The sequence below is a fragment of the Trichechus manatus genome, unplaced genomic scaffold, assembly GCF_000243295.1.
Source record: "Trichechus manatus latirostris isolate Lorelei unplaced genomic scaffold, TriManLat1.0 scaffold00134, whole genome shotgun sequence".
In the NCBI taxonomy this organism is placed as follows: Eukaryota; Metazoa; Chordata; class Mammalia; order Sirenia; family Trichechidae; genus Trichechus; species Trichechus manatus.
Window position 1 is genome coordinate 6,864,260 of NW_004444070.1, and position 17,310 is coordinate 6,881,569.

The window sequence follows — 17,310 nt, forward strand, 5'->3', positions numbered from 1 at the left end:
CAGACTTCCAGCCTCTTGAACTGTGAGACAATAAATTTCTGTTCTTTCAAGCCACCAGTCGTGGTGTTTCTGTTCCAGCCGTGCTAGATCACTGAGACACCCAGTGAGTACCACAGAGCGTGGACCCCCCAGCCCGTCTACCCCCAGCCTGGACCTAGTGAGCCTCACAGACCATGGATCCAGCTCTGTGGGGCGTGGAGCTCACACTGTTTCACAAGGGGCACTGAAGCCCAAGGAGAGTAATTGACATGTGCTCGCTGGTAACTGCTTTCGTTCATGTTTTGTGTGTGTTCAGTGGCCTTGAAAATTTTTCACTCCAAATGTCATAATAAGTGTTTCCGTAATGCTGTGGTTTAAATGATGTGGTCAATTTCTCATGCTAGTAACACCCTGGGGAACTGGGGTGACTCATGTCTGTTTAAATGAGCCCTGGTGGCACAGTGGTTAAACACTCGGCTGCTAACCAAAAGGTCGACAGTTCGAACCCACCAGCTGCTCCACGGGAGATAGATGTGGCAGTCTGCTTCTGTAAAGATTACGGCCTTGGAGACCCTATGGGGCTGTTCTGCTCTGTCCTGTAGGGTTGCTATGAGTCGGAATTAACTCAACGGCAATGGGTTTTAGGCTTTTCTGGTACTTTGGGTCAAGTTAAGGAGCCCTAGTGGTGCAGTGGTTCAAGTGCAGAGGTTGGCTTCTCCACGCTGCCTAACTTCTCTCACGTCCCAGGTGAGCCCAGGCCCCTCACCTCTGGGCCAGTCATATTATCCAAAGCTGTGGGCAAGGATTTACAGCTCACGGAGGCTCCATCTGCCACCCTAGGCTTACTCGTTGGAAAACAAGTAGCAAGATGAGGAGGGAACGCCTCTTCTCTGAATCCCGGGTCCCAGTGGTGCTCCTGATGAGGACTTGAGTTGTTGTTGGGTGCCATACAGTTAATGTTCGAGTCTTAGTGACTTCATGTGACAGAGTAAAAAAACCCCATAGAGTTTCCTAGGCTGTAATCTTTAGGAGAGCAGATAGCCAGCTCTTTCTCCTGAGGAGCTGCTGGGTGGGTTCAAATGGCCAACCTTTTGGTTAGCAGCTGAGCGCTTAAACATTGCACCACTGGGGCTCCTTGATCATCTTTATATACTTAAGCCAAGAGCTGTTTGTGAGAAAAGGCCAGCAGGAGTGATGTCGTGACTGGAAATCAGAGTAAACAACTATTTTAAAGCAATCACATTTGCTGGGAGGGGCTGTCACGTATATGTATATGTGGCACATAGAACTCACTCCCTGCTTTGCACTTACATACATGTGTATATATATGTATATACACAGCCCTATCCAGCCACTTCTCTAGCTCTCTCTCTGGGTGGGCCAAGGCTTCAAATGACCCCGTGACCATCTGGTTCCTTCAGAGACAATAAAGCCGACAATCGGGTTTTCAGCTTGACCTCCAGAGTCTGTATTTGTGGGTGCTCTCCTTAGCTCCTCCAAAGACTGACCCCTCCTCACCCCTGTCCCCTCCTCCTCACCCCTCTCCCCTCCTCAGCCCTGTCCCCTCCTCCTCAGCCCTGTCACCTCCTCACCCCTTTCCCCTCCTCACCCCTGTCCCCTCTTCACTCCTGCCCCCTCCTCATCCCTGTCCCCTCCTCCTCATCGCATCCCCTCCTCACCCCGTCCCCTCTTCCTCACCCCTGTCCCCTCTTCCTCACCCCTGTCCCCTCCTCCTCAGCCCTGTCACCTCCTTACCCCTTCCCCTCCTCATCCTGTCCCCTCCTCATCCCATCCCCTCCTCACCCCGTCCCCTCTTCCTCACCCCGTCCCCTCTTCCTCACTCCTGTCCCCTCCTCCTCACCTCCCTCCTCGCCCAGTCCTGTCCCCTCCCGCACCTCTCCCTGGACGAGGGCCAGGGCCACAGTATGTCAGTTCGGCTAATGAGCGCAGTTGAGCCGGGCCTGGTCGGGTCCGGGAGCAGCGCTCACTGTCCGCGTCAGGCCGGCCGCCCCGCAAGGGAAGCAATTACGGCCGCGGGGCTGACAGGCTCGTTCCGCTGTGTCTGCATCCCGGAGCGCTCTCCAGGCAAAGTGCTCCTCGGCCTCGCCGGCCCCGCGCGGGCTGCGGGCGCCACGGCAGGGATCGACCTCCCGCTTTGTCTCCGTGGCGTGTGATGGGTACGAGCAGACAGGAGGCCTCCAAGAGGAGATCTGATTCCACATTTCCACCGCGCGCCAGCGGCAGCGCGCTGGTGAAGGCCAAGAGGCGCGGGCGCAGCGGGCGCGGGGCAGGGGGCGCAGGGGGCACAAGGGGCTCATGGGGCGCAGGGCACACAGGGGAGGCAGGGGGCGAGGGACAGGGACTGCTCTGGCGCAGGAGGGTGCAGGAGGTGCAGGGGGAGCAGAGGGGCGCGAGACAGCAGCGGCTGCGCGGGAGAGGGGGTGCAAGGCAGGAGCTATGCAGGGACCGGGTCGCGGGGCCAAGAACAGGGCCCCCCTCGGGGAAGAGCATCTAGAGAATACGCCCTGCTGCAGGTCGGCGTCAGGCTCCTAAAGCCAAGAGCGCGGGTCTCGGTGGTCCCGCGCTCACCCCTTCGAATCTCTGATGGTCTTCACTCCTGTTACACTTAGCGCCTCCTCACGCATTGGCCGGCCGTTGCCTGCTCTTTTTGGCCTGATACCCCCAAGAAAAGCACGTTCCTCCGAGGAGTCTACACTGAACAGCAGGGGAGTGGGGGTGCGACCCCCAGAGTGGCCTCTAAGGGCAGCTGTACCGGGGTTGATTCTTGGTGAGGCCCTAGAGAGATGCCCACGGCTGAGCCTATTGGGAAGCAATCGGGACCAAGAGAGGGCCTTGTCCGCTGCCTGAGTCCCACATTTGGAAACGGCCGACGAGCCTGGGGACCATCATCCTCAAGGGAGGCTGCTCTCTGGGGAGGCAGCCCAGGAGGCCCATGTTCACTGGGAGGGAGGCTGAAGCCAGACCCCTGACTTGGTGCATCCACGTTCCAGGACTCTGAGGTCCATGTCCGCACTGGTGCCCCAAAGAGACCCTGACACACTCCCTTTCCCCCATTTTTAGGCTCTTGGGGGTAGATCCAGAGGTCCCTGGATGATACACAGGGTTTGCACTGGACTGCTAACCTGAAGATTGGCATACTGAACCCACTCAGTAGTGCTTTGGAAGAAAGGCCTGGAGATCTGCTTTCTTTAAGATTACAGCCAAGACAACCGTATGGAGCAGTCGTACTGTGTCACCTGGGGTCACTGTCAGCAGGAGTCAGTTCCAAGGCAACTGGTTTATGTGTCCAGCTACCTCTCGTCTGTCTGTCAGACTGGGGTGGTTTGTGTGTTGCTGTGTGGAAGCTATGCCACCAGCATTTCAAACACCAGCAGGGTCACTCATGGTGGACAGGTTTCAGTGGAGCTTCCAGACTAAGACAGACTAGAAAGAAAGGCCTGGCCATCTACTTATGAAAAACAGCCAGTGAAAACCCTATGGATCAGAACAGAACATTGTCTGATACAGAGCTGGAAGATGAGCTCCCTGGCTTGGAAGACACTCGCAATACACAGTGTCTGCAACAATGGATTTGAGCCTATCAATGATCATGAAGATGGTGCAGGACCTGTCAAAGTTTTGTTCATGGGGTCGCTGTAAGTTGGAGCCAACTCAGCAGCTAATAACAACTCATGGAGACAATGAAGGGGCCAGCCAGAGGAGACCCAGCCCATGGTGATGAGACCCGCTGTGATACAGAGGACGCTTGGATGGTGACATTCCCCCCCAAACACACACACGTGTTCTCCTGGTGCCCCCTTGCCGTCGAGTGGATTCCAGCTCATAGCGATCCCACGTGACAAAGTAGAATTGCCCCATAGGGTTCCTAGGCTTTGACCTTTATGGAAGCAGATCACCAGGCCTTTCTTCCGCAGTGCCACCGGGTGACTTCCAATCACCAACCTTTCTGTTAGCAGCCAAGTGCTTAACCATTGCACCACCAGGGCTCCTTTTGGTTCCCAGGGGAGGCTATGCAATGAGGAAATTTCAGCCACAGTGGGGGTCCGGACAGCCTTCTTGGGGTAAAATGTCTCTAAAATTAAGCGTATTTTTCAGCCTTTGGGAAGGACTGCCAAATGGGCTTGCAGGGAGGTACCTGGTGTAGCGTCTAAGTCTCCTAGTGTTGCTGTAACACCAATATCATGAGGAGGTGGCTTTAAAGAACAGGAATTTCTCTTCTCACAGTTTGGAAGGCTGAAAGTCCAAATCAGGGTCCCGTCTATGTGGATTCCTTCCTTGTTGGTAGCTCCGGGCGTTCCCAGGTTCCTTGGCTTATAGATGGTCCTCACACAACATCTGTCTTCCCCGGTGTGTGCCTCTGTGTCTAGTCTGCTGTTTTTATAATTGAGAAGTGAGTAGGTTTAGGACCCACCTTGCTCAGGTATCAGCTAATTAACATCAGAAAGAAAGCTCTATTTCCAAACAGGATCACAGCCACAGGAATAGAGGTTAGGATTCCAGCATATATTTTTTTTGAGGGTGACACAATTCAATCAATAACAGGCAAGTGAAATGTGGGGTGTTTGATGAGATCACCTCTCTACTTCACTCCGGATTTAAAACAAACAAGCAAACAAAAACCCACTGCTGTCAAGTCAATTCCAACTCACTGCAGAGTACAACTATGCTCTTGGCTATAATTTTATGGAAGCAAATCTCCAGGCCTTTCTTCCAAGGTGCCACTAGGTGGATTCAAACTACCAACCTTACTATTCTAGGTTAGTAGTAGAGCGCAAACTGTTTGTGCCACCCAGGAACACTTCACCCCTGATAAAACTCACTAACAGCCCACTTATCTCATTCCACACCCCTCCAGCCTGCCCTGAAATGAATGTGACAGCGGCTTGTCATAAATGCTGTGCTCAGATAAACACAGCAGGTGCATCCCAGCACACACACCTGGGGCTCCTGGTCCTCAGCAAGACGCTTCACGGTGGGGCCTCTCTGTAAAACTTGCCAGGAAGATTGAGAGACGGGACCCCTGGGACAGAAGCGTGCTCGCCAGAGAGGGATTCACAGGTGGCTGCTGGTCCAGGACCTCAAAGTCTGTCCTTCACAGCAAGTGTTCCCCATGGGTGATTCCTGCTGACTTACTGTTACACTTCTCGAAGTGTGGCCAAGCAAAGGCTGAACGCGGCTTTCAAAGGGACACCTGGACCTAGGTAGGAGGGCTCGTCTCTAGGGTGGTATCTCCATTCACCTTTGTCCATCCTGTCTGTCTGTCTGCCGTGTGCCCATCTGTTCATCTAAACACCCACCTGTCTATTCTCCATCCATCCACCCATCATCCGTCTGACTGCCCATCCATCCATCCGTCCGTCCATCCATCATCCGTCCATCTGTCTGTCCATCCATCCATCCATTTATCTATCTAATTTCTTTTTATTTACTATCTATCTAATTTATTTCTATTTATTGATACCTATTTATCGCTATCTACTTATCAACCAGAATGCTCCTTAGAAGCAAGGATGGTGAGACTACATACTTTGGACATATTATCAGGAGGGACCAGTCCCTGGAGAAGGACATCATGCTTGGTAAAGTAGAGGGTCAGTGAAAGAGAGGAAGAACCTCAATGAGGTGGATTGACACAGTGGCTGCAACAATGGGTTCAGGCGTAATGATTGTGAGGATGGTGCAGGACCGGGCAGGGTTTCGTTCTGTTGTACACGGGGTCGCTGTGAGTTGGAATTGACCGGGAGACACCTAACAACAACATCAACCTATCTATCTATCACCTATCCTTCTCTACCAGTTCTACTCTGTCACATGGGGTCGCCGTGAGTCGGGATCGTCTGGAAGGCGCCCAACAACAGCCTTCTACTATGACCACATCTCCATACGCCCTGCACACACACTGTGTTTTTAAATCCTTGATCATGCCACAACATAGCATCTAGGAAAGACGAGAGGGAGAAAGGAAATAAAAGAGAGAAGTAAGCAAAAAGAAAGGAATAGAGAGGAGGGGAAGTGAGAGGACGGACGGAGCGAGGGAGCAGAGGAGGGAGGAGAAGGGGGCATGGGTGGGGAGACACTCTCCCGCCCCCAACACCATTGCAGAGAGGAGAAGGACAGCCAGACAGAGCCCTGGAGGCAAAGCTGGTTATCTGCAGAGAAGGGAGGGGCAGAAGCAGGGCAGAGGGGTAGCTGGGTGAAGGGCCTGCTATGTGTGCTGGGGGCGTCTCTGTGAGACCCTGGCCCGCGGTGGGCATGCTAAGCCTGGACAGTTTCCTGGGTGTCGGAGAAGGAGCCCTAGGGGGCGGGGAGCTTGGGAGGTAGAGGATTGAAGAGCAAAGACAAAGGGGTTTTAACAGGAGTTCTGTGTGTGAATGTCTTTCTGAGGTCCTTTGACAGATGCGAGCTCTCTCTAAATTCCAGTAGGAGGGGGGTCTGTGTTCTTGTGATGTCACACAGGTCTGTGGTTCTCACTTGTACACACGCGTCAGTAAGTGCTCACTGTGGGCTGGGCACTTTGCACACACCAAAAAAAAAACCAAAAACCAAACCCACTGCCGTCGAGTCCATTTCGACTCATAGCAACCCTATAGGACAGAGTAGAAGTACCCCCATAGAGTTTCCAAGGGGCAGCTGGTAGTAAAGATGACAGCCTAGGAAGCCCTATGGGGCAGTTCTCTGTCACATGGGGTCGCCGTGAGTCGGAATCGACTCCACAGCACCCAACAACAGCCTTCTGCTATTACCACATCTCCACATGCCCTGCACACGCACTGTATTTTTAAATCCTTGATCATGCCACAAAACAGCATCTTAAATCTGAGATTGGGTAACCATACCCGTCATTGTCTCTGTTAGAATGAGGGGTTTCCAGTAAAAATCCTGGGTGACGTAGCACAGCTGGTGTCAGAACACAGCCCAGCTGAACATCGTGTGGGACCAGAGACAAGTTGTGCAGAGCCCCAGGCGCTGGCTTAGGGTCTGCGAAAAGCTTGTCTGTGTTTGCAGTGACGTTTCAACCGAACACGCATTCCAGAGAGTGGTTTCACGTGCTGTCCAAGAATGTTCCCTTAGAAAGAAAAATGTGTATTTGCAGACCAAAGTGAAAGTGCCAAGGTCCAGTCCAGCTTGAAGACTGCAAACAGGTCCTGTCTTAGCTTTTACTCCAGTCAGTTGATTGAATTTCCTGGGCTGCTGAGGGAGGATTTCTGGCTTCAACTGCCCTTGCATATTATGTTGTTGCTAATTGCGGCAGAGCCGAGTCCAACTCACGGCCATCTTGTGTACAACAGAGCGAAACATTGCCTAGTCCTGCATCAACCTCACAGTTACCCAGTGTGTTCCAGTTCCTCACTGTGGCTCTTGTGACAATCCATCTCACTGAGTCTCCCTCACCCTCGCTGGCCCTGTACTTTACCACACATGATGTTCCCCTCCAGCAATTGATCCCTCCTGATGACGTGTCCAAAGCACGCGAATTGGATGATGTTCTGTTGTGATCCATAGGGTTTTCCTTGGCTGATTTTTGGAAGCAGATCACCAGGCCTTTCTTCCTAGTCTGTCTTAGTCTGAAGCTCTGCTGAAACCTGTCCACCGCGGGTGACCCTGCTGGTATTTGAAATACCAGTGGCATAGCTTCCAGCATCACAGCAACACGCAAGCCCCCACAGAAAGACAAACTGACAGTGATGGATATTCATTACAGTTCTGAGTCATTAAGGGTAATGATTTCATAAAAATTCAAAACACACACACACACAAAACAGGAGCTGTGTATCTATTTTAGCTGATCTGGGTGTCTCTAAAACTAAATTTAGGATAAAACTTGAAGTAGCTAAATATCCCTGGAAATACACAGAAAGGATTAATTCTTATGTTTGAGCCACTTGAATCATTAAATCAGCCATCTGCAAACCACAACCCAGGGGCCAGTTCAGGTGGCTGCCTGGTTTGATAAAGTTTTATTGGCATATAGTCATGTGCATTCATTTTTGAATTGCATATGTCTGCATCCAGGGGTCCTTGGGTGGTGCAAAGTGTTAACACGCTCGGCTGCTAACTGAAAGGTTGGTGGTTAGAGTCCACCCAGAGGTGCCTCAGAAGAAAAGCCTGGCCATCTACTTCCAAAAAAATCAGCCATTAAAAACCCCACGGAGAAAAATTCTACTTGACTTGAGGGCAACTGGACTTTTGGATTTTATTTATTAAATTATTAACATCAGGTGGGAATCCCTGGGTGGTGCAAATACTTAATGCACTTGGCTGCTAGCTAAGAGGTTGGAGGTTTGAATCCACCCAGAGGCGCCTTGAAAGAAAGGCTTGGCCACCTACTTCCAAAAAATCAGCCGCTGAAAACCCTGTGGAGCACAGTTCTACTCTGCAGACATGGAGTCAGTGTGAGTCACAATCGACTCTTTAGATAAGATAGCACAGTGCAACCACATACAAACAATCGCTTTGAAATCCTTACAATTTCAGGAATTAAAAGAAAAAAATTTGTGAACGTTATATACTTTTTAAAAGTGTTGCAGTTCTAACGAGCTCCAGAGAATGACACGGAAATCTCGCTGGAGGAGATCATCCTCCGAGCATTGCACCGCCCTCTCTGCTTGTACTATGTCCTTTATACGGAAGCCTTTCACAGTGTTCCTGCACTGCAGCGTCACCTTCTGAGTTTTGAAAGCGAGTCCAAAAGTTTGCTCTAGTTATCCTTAAAAAAAAAAAAGAAGAAAAATCACCTGTCCAAATCTCTGAGACTCTGAGGCCATCTGTCCATTTGCCATTTATATTGGATCAGCAGCTGCTTCACACATGACAGTCCCCATCGGCCAGGGTGACAAACAGCGCCAAGAGGACGTCTGGTCCATTTGAAGTGTGTTTCAGGCTTGAAGGGAGGATGCGAGGCCATGGATCTGGGGCTGGGGAGCTGCCCTGATTAAGGGCTCCAAGGGCAGTTTTCTGCTTCTCTGCTGGAATAATGGGAGCCCATTAAAATGGGGCGAAGGCATGGGTAATAGAAATGGAACCAGATGCCCAGTCCACTCAGCGAAGCCAGCGTTTGTCATGCAGATCTGTGTGGGCAAGCGGTGTCCGTGAGCAGAAAGGGCCGGGGAGATAAGGGACTCCAGCAGGGACAGAATTGTGCTGTGCAGCTAGGGCGAGCCCTTGATTTCAGCCCTCTTCCCTGCAAACTGTTTGTGGCGTTTTAGAATAAATCACAGAGTCGCTGACACACACACACATGCACACATCACACACACACATATACACCATATACATACACCACACACACACCACACACCACACATACACACACCACACACACTGCACATACACATACATACACCTTATACATGCAACACACACACAATCAATACATATACCACACACATGTACACACACATTACACACACGTGCACACACACTACATACACACTTATACCATATACATACACACCACACACATACACACACCACATGCGCATATACACACCTCACACAGACCGCCCAGACCACCCACACACACATATGCACACCCACCACAGACCCCACACACTCCATACACAATACACACACACCACATACACATGAACACCATGTACATACACACCACACACATACCACACACCACACACACAACACACACCACACACACACACACACACTCGTACCCCATACATACACATACCCGGCACCACACATGTATGCACCACTCACAGACACACACCTACACATTTCCCATACGTACACACCACAGACACACACATACACACACGCACACAGGTAACTACAGATACTGTTCCACCAAACATGTCATTCTGGCAATTATAACACATTTAGGCAGCACAGGTCGCTCAGTGCTGCTAGGATGCCACATTCAAAGTGTTTTGATTAATGCCATCTATCTGCCTAATTTATTACTGTAATTATTGTGATAATTTAGAGGAGATAAATTGAAATCTATTAGAATTTAATGTAAAAAGCTGTAATTAGTCTGCTTCAGAGACGAGGAAGGAGCCAGGGCGCGAAAGCGAACACCCATTAAGCCAATTACGATGTTGGCGCGGCAGAAGGCAACCCGCTATCCAAAACACAGCCCTGGCTTTCGCCCCACGGTACCCTAAGCGCACAGATTCCTCTGCTTCCTCCCTTCATTAATTTAATCAACACATCCAGGCCAAAGATGGGAGAATTCCTTCATCATCGTAATGAACGCGCGTGCTCCGCTTTGAGTGTTGGGAGCCCAGGAAGAGAGAAGTATTAGTTGCTGGAAAGTAATTACCATGCAAACAATCAAACAACAGCAAAGTGTCTGCCTGCATGTCTAATCACCATGCACGGCATAAGGCATAAAACAACTTGAGAGAGAGAGAGAGAACTGGAGCTGCTGTGCGGGGTGTGTGCGCGCGCGAGTGAGCGCGCGCGTGAGAGCAGGGCTGTGCGGGGAAATGGGAACCCGGGGTGCGACGCTAATCAGACCCCCCGCGTCCCTAGGTATTCCCGGAAGAGCACAAACCCGTCCCGGTGCAATTAAAAAATATATATTTAAAGAAGGCAGTAACGGCGCTCACCTATTTACTGTCAAATTAATTCAGCGGCTGCTGTGGTGCCATCTGTATCAGCGTGGCGAGGGTGTCACCGGCTCTGAGAACCATCAGGGGAAGTGAGCTCGCTGTTGTGTTTGATGGCTGTGATAATGGGAACAAGCTAAGCAATTGCAACAGATACATCATAGATTTCCTCATAATTACCTGACCTATTACACCGTGTCACTCTGCCGCCAAACACGCTGTTTTTATGTCAGGAGCTGTATGGGCATCTTCCGCTTTGATCACGCGGTATTCTGCAAATGTCAGCGTTTCTGTATTTTAATTGACTCGGGGTAGCTTGAAAAAAAATAATAAAAAAAGAAAGCACCTTCCCTTCCAGTGGCTGGGGCCCGAGGAGGCTGACAAGATGGCATTTACCAGTATTAGGGCTGCTCCAAACTGTGTGGGAGCCACAGTGTTCCCCGTGCCCCTCCGGAGGGAGATAAAATGATGTCAGGAAACCAGGTCACCGGGCAGCGCCTCTCAGCGAGCCTACCCCTGCCTGGTCCACTACCCAGCGTGGTCCTGTGGACCCCTCTGTCTCCCTCTCCTTCGGGATGTGTTGGGGTGAAGGCAATACGGGTCGGAGTTTGAGGGTGCCCCAGATCAGAGCCAGGATCTGTGCCTTACAACAGGGTCCTTGGTCCCCCAACAGGTGGCCCCCACAGACAGGTCGGTGGCTCCATCCCCCTTGCTGCCTCCGAAGAGCCCCCTTCCCTGCCTCCGGGATCTCCAGAAATAACATGGCAATCACAGTAATGAGGCACACGGTGGTAGTTTTCTACGGTGGCGCGAGCCCTTGGCTTGGCCTGCTTGGACGTTTTTATTTTATTCTTCCAGCAAGGCTCTTGGTTGAAAATGTGGACTGAGAACCGGCTGGGCAGATTCCAACGCGGAGGTCAATTTATCTTGTCTGTGGTGTACAGACGAAGGATCTGTCCTGCTCTCTGGGCGTGTGGCTGTCACACATCACCTGGTACTCGCTGGGCCTCGTTAACCCAGCCTGGCAGGGGCGACGCTGTCTTCATCACCCTTCACCCTGACAGACACCGGCCCCCGCGTGCCCCCCATCGTTCAGAGAAGCGGCCTCTTCGCCTGCCAAACCGCAGAGGCGCATGTTCACGTACGCATGTGCCTTGACGGGGAAGCAAAAGCAAAGCAATGACTCCCGGTGTTTAGCGGGAGAGACACCCTGCCAAGCGTTCATTCAAAACGTTTAAACAGGATGGTCTCACTCCAACAACGTCTACTTTCCAGGTGGCGATTGTTGTTAGCTGTCGTCCAGTTGGCATGACCCATGGACACTCCGGGTACAACAGACCAAAACACCTGCAGGTCCTGCACCAGCTTCACGATCGATGGTCTGCTCGAGCCCATGGTTGTGGCCACTGTGTATTTTGAGCGCCTTCCGATCTAGGGGGCTCATCTTCCAGCACTATATCAGACAATATTCTGTTGTGATCCAGAGGGTTTTCACTGGCTGATTTTTCCGAAGTAGACCGCCAGGCCTTTCTTCCTAGTTTGTCTTAGTCTGGAAGCTCCCCTGAAACCTGCTCAGCATCCTAGCAACACACAAGCCTCCACTGACAGACGGGTGGTGGCTGCACATGAGGTGCACTGGCCAGGAATTGAACCTGGGTCTCCCGCACAGAAGGCGAGAATTCTATCACAGAACCACCACTGCCTCAAAGTGATAGTTAATTGCAGAATATTCCATCTTTGGCTGAAAGCTAGACACTTCCATTATGAAATGGGAGTTCTGCGACGTGTCCCTGGTTTTTAAGAAACTCAATAAACCCCAAAGAAGCCCAGTGACCCTATAAGGTGCTGTGAGGAATCTTAATCTGCTTATTCAGCAGACATGTCCTGGGGCAGCGTGGTGGGTGTTGGGGTATGAGTGAGAAAGATACCTCAGGGAAAGACATGGCTTATTTTGGAAAACAGGTCCATCAACAGGTAATTTGAAATGGTCTGACATTGGGTCGTAAGGGGAACAAACCAAACCAAACCAAACCAGTTTCAGTCAAGCCAGCGCCCACTCATGGCAACCCATATGTGTCAGAGTAGAACTGGGCTCCATAGGGTTTTTAATGGCTGATTATTTTGCAAGAAGATCACCAGGGCTTTCTTCGGAGGTGCCTCTGGGTGGACTCGAACTTCCAACCTTTCGATTAGCAGCTGAGTGCCTTAATCGTTTGCATCACTCAGGGACTCCCATAAAGAAACAGAAGAGTCATAAACTCTGACTGTCAAGAGTTGATGTGGGGGCCGAGATGTTCAAGGGGAGGGAGGAGAGAGAGGCCTTCTAGAGGAAGTTACACTTGATGGATATGATTACTGAAGAACAAGTAGACAACCCTGGATGGAAGGAAGGCATTCAGGGGACGCAGTAGGGGTAAAAGGATGGTTGGGGCCACGGTTCTAGAGCAGGTGAGAGAGCCAGAGGTCAGAGAAGGAAGTGGCATGGACGAAGCAGGGTTATGTAGGGTGGAAGAAAGGCCTGGCGATCTACTGAAAGATCATAACCATTGAAAACCCTATGGAGCGCAGTTCTACTTTGACACAAATGGGGTTGCCATGAGTCGCAATCAACTTGACAGAGACTGGTTTGGTTTTGGAGTCCATGAGTGGAGCAAGCGGTTAACGCACTCGCTGTTAACTGAAAGGTTGGTGGTTTGAGTCTACCTAGAGGAACCTCGGAAGAAAGACCTGGCAATCTGCTTCCAAAAAAAAACAAGCCATTGAAAACCCTGTGAAGCACAGTTCTACTCTGACACACATGGGGTCACCACGAATTGGAGTCGACTCAAAGGCAACTCGTTTGGCTTTGGTGTTTTGCAACCATTGGCAATGACCAGGTCCTGGGCGTGATCTTGGGAAGTCAAGTCAGTCTGCCTTCTCTGATCTGCTGAAGGAGATGATCAATAAATATCTGTCGAATGAGTGACTGAGAGGTCGAGAGAGATCAGGCTGAGAGGCGTCTTTGATTAGACAACAGCAAGGTTACTGGTGATTTCAGAAGGGTGTCAGCTGGAGGCAGGGAGGGTGGAGGATGGTGAAGGTGGATCTCAGCAACCTGGTTGATGGTTTTCTTCAGGGGGAAGCTCTACAGAAACCTGTCAACACCACTATGCTCATGAATCTGTCAGCCCCATGGTTCCCAGCCCTGTGGGTCCCAACCCTGTGAGTCCCAGTTTTATGGTGCCGGCCCTATGGATGCCCACCTTATGGCTTCCAATACTATGGGTCCCACCTACAGGTCCCAATATTATGCCCCAAACCTATGGGTCTCAACCCTATAGATCACATTTTATGGATCTCAACCTTATGGATCCCATCTTATGGGTTCCACCCTATGAGTCTCAACCCTATGGGTCCCACCCTTTAGGTCCCATCCTGCAGATTCCAGCCCTATAGATCCCAACCATATGGATCTGAACTCTACGGGTCCCAACATTATGAGTCCCAAACCTATATATCCCAGCCTTATGGATCCTAACCCCATGGGCCCCAATCCTATGGATCTCAACCATATGGGCTTCAACGTTATGGATCCCACCCTTTGGGTTCTAATCCTATGGATCCCAGTCCTATGCATCTCATCTCTATGGATCTCCACTGTATTTATCTCAGCTGTATGGATCTCGACCCTATGGGTCCAAACCTTATGGGTCCCAGCCCTATAGATCCCAACCTCATGGATCCCACCCTGCGAATCCCAATCCTATAGATTCCAGCCCTATGGATTTCAACCCTATGGATCCCTGTTGCCCGATTAGAGTCAGTGCCCTGGAGCAGTCGAGCCAATGAAACGTACTCCAAGTCAGAAAGAGTGAGAAAGTTTTATTTAGGAGATGTCCACCAACGGGGAGTCCAACAGCAACACAGGCTGTCTCTATGGAGTCCCAAAAGGCATTTTTGCTTTAGAGCTTATATATGACTTTTACAAGGGTTAGAAGTATTTTTGTAGCCCACAGATGGCATGGCCGGAAGAGTTACTCATTACAAGTTAATTACAAGAGATTCTATCAGACTAAAGAGATACATGCCTGACATCTCCTTATCAGGCTAAAGAAACACATGCCAGACATCTGGGCTCTAATCCTCCTGTGACAGGTTGTAAGTCACAGGTGGCCGGACAGAGCAAAATAAAGTCATTAGCAAAGGTATGTGGAAAGCAGAAGGCAAAGAAAAAAGAAACAAAACCTTATAGTTAGTTATGTCAAGCTCTCAGTCGCCCGTTTTGAAAAGGACAAAACATGCTGAGGAGTATTAGGGTGACATACCACCCTATGGGTCTCAAGCCTATGGACTTCTCTCACAGATCCCTCCAGAAAGCCCCAGCTCCTCACCGGAGCAGAACACTGGTCCACAGACCCTCTTTTGGCTCCGAGGGACTTCTCATGCTTCCCGAAGGACTTCCTCCACTGTGCCGTGATGCCGCTCGCCACCTCTCAGCTCCCTGGGCTCCGTACAACCCAAGGGCTTGGCGACATCCTGGTACCCTCTTCTTATCTCTCCACCTGGTGCCTCTTGGCTCTCACATGCTCAAGACACCCTAGGAACAGCCCTGGGTCTCCCACAACCCCTGGGGCAAAATTCAAGTTACTCTCTGGAAACAAGCCAAGTCTCAGGCAAACTTTTCACTAACAAGTACATTAACATTTAAAAAAAAAAAAAAAAAAAACCTCGAAGATGGGGAAGAGTTTCTGCACCAGGAAGGATGTGGGTCTGTCCTACACTCCCAGCACCAAGAGTAAAGACCTTGGAAATAAACTTTCCAAACTTTCTATCGAGCTGTGGAAAGAGAAAGGAGGATCCAGGAGGAATGGCAGTAAAATGTGCATTTCCTGATAACCCAAGAAGAGAACTGGGCAGGGAGGGAGGGAGGTCACGCGACAAAGCAGCTCGGCATGAACGGTCAGACTGGAGCGTGATCACCTGTGTCCAGAGAGAACAGCATCCTCATGCTCCGTGTTGCTCATTTCACGTTCCTTTTGGGACTGGTTACTCCACTGAGGACTTGATCGCAGAGAGAATTCCAAGTTTTAGCCTGAGGGGAAGGAGCCCGTTGCCGTCAAGGCGATTCCAACTCACGGCGACCCTATTGGACAGAGTAGAACTGTCCCATAGGGCTTCCTCGGCTTGTGATCTTTACAGGAGCAGATCTCCAGGCCTTTCTCCCAAGGAGCCGCTGGTGGGTTCGTACTGCTGACCTTCAGGTTAGCAGCTGAGCACTTAACCACTGTGCCACGAGGGCTTCTGTTATTTTTCACTTGAGGACATTGGGGCTTGGTGGTAGAATTTTCGCCTTCCATACCGGAGACCTGGGTTCGATTCCCAGCCAATGCACCTCATGTGCAGCCACCACCTGTCAGTCTGTCCTACTGTGGTGGCTTGCTTGTTGCTGTGATGCTGGAAGCTATGCCACTGGTATCTCAAATACCAGCAGGATCACTCATGGTGGACAGGTTTCAGTGGAACTTCCAGACTAAGATAGACTGGAAAGAAAACCCGGGCCATCTACTTCCAAAAATCAGCCAATGAAAACCCTACGGATCACAACAGAACATTATCTGTTATAGTGCTGGAAGATGAGCCCACACAGTGGCTGCAACAATAGACTCGAGCATATCAATGATCGTGCAGATGGCACAGGACCCGGGAACCTTTCATTCCGTTCTGCATGGGGTCACCCAGAGTTGGAGCTGACTCTACAGCAAGTAACAACAATAAAATTCTCCTGAGGATTTAAAATCCAGGACAGCTCCAAGTATGAGGCTGAGAGGAAGTAAACAACAAGCAAATATACCCAACTATTTTTCCCTTGCCAAAACCAAACCCAAACCCATTGCCATCAAGTCGATTTCAACTCAAGGTGCCCCTGTAGGACAGAGTAGAACTGCCCCATAGGGTTTCCAAGGCTGTAAACCTTTACTGAAGCAGACTGCCACATCTTTCTCCCACGGAGCAGCTGGTAGGTTCAAACTGCTGACCTTCCGGTTAGCAGCTGAGTGCTTAAAACACTGCACCACCAGGATCCCTTATCATCATTATTATTTTTTCACTTGCTCACCTGCTTATTCTCCTTTTAAGCCGACTCCTCTGCAGCTAACAGCAACAATTCCTCTGGTATGACGTCACAAACTAACAAAAGAAAACCTCTATTTCCAAAACAGGGTCATATTTACAGGTACAGGGGTTAGGACTTCAACATATATTTTTGGGGGACACAATTCAATCCATGACAACATTTAGAAAATATGTTTACTTAACATAAAAGATAGCTCTTTTTCCCCCTTGGATAAAACCTAGTGGATCGAGAATGCCAAATGAATCATCCACTTTGGCTCCAAGATAGCTATTTTCAAGCAAATAGAAAACATCAGTATGTCTTTATTCCCAGCAATAATTACCCCAACAGGAGACTTATGTTCAGTACATTGAGAGTTATACAGAAATAAAACCAGTGAAACCAGCTTCTGTCTAGCTAACTCCGACCCAGGGCACCCCCATGTGTGTCAGAGCAGAACTGTGCTCCTCAGAGTTCTCAATGGCAGATTTTTTGGAAGTAGATTGCCAGGCCTTTCTTCCAAGGCACCTCTGGGTGAATCAGAACCTCTAACCTTTCGGTTAGCAGCTGAACACATTCACTGCTTGCCCCACCGAGGGAATCTCATGTAAATTAGATTCCTTGGAAATATTTATTGTTTAGATCGGCTGC

At 50.3% G+C, this 17,310-nt stretch overlaps 1 non-coding gene across 1 annotated transcript; it reads right to left on the reverse strand.

Moving 5' to 3' along the window:
* Positions 1-12,199: 12,199 nt before the first annotated feature.
* Positions 12,200-12,270, reverse strand: TRNAR-UCU (transfer RNA arginine (anticodon UCU)). Its single transcript has one exon. It is a non-coding gene; the product is annotated as a tRNA-Arg (tRNA).
* Between the last annotated feature and the right edge of the window lie 5,040 nt (positions 12,271-17,310).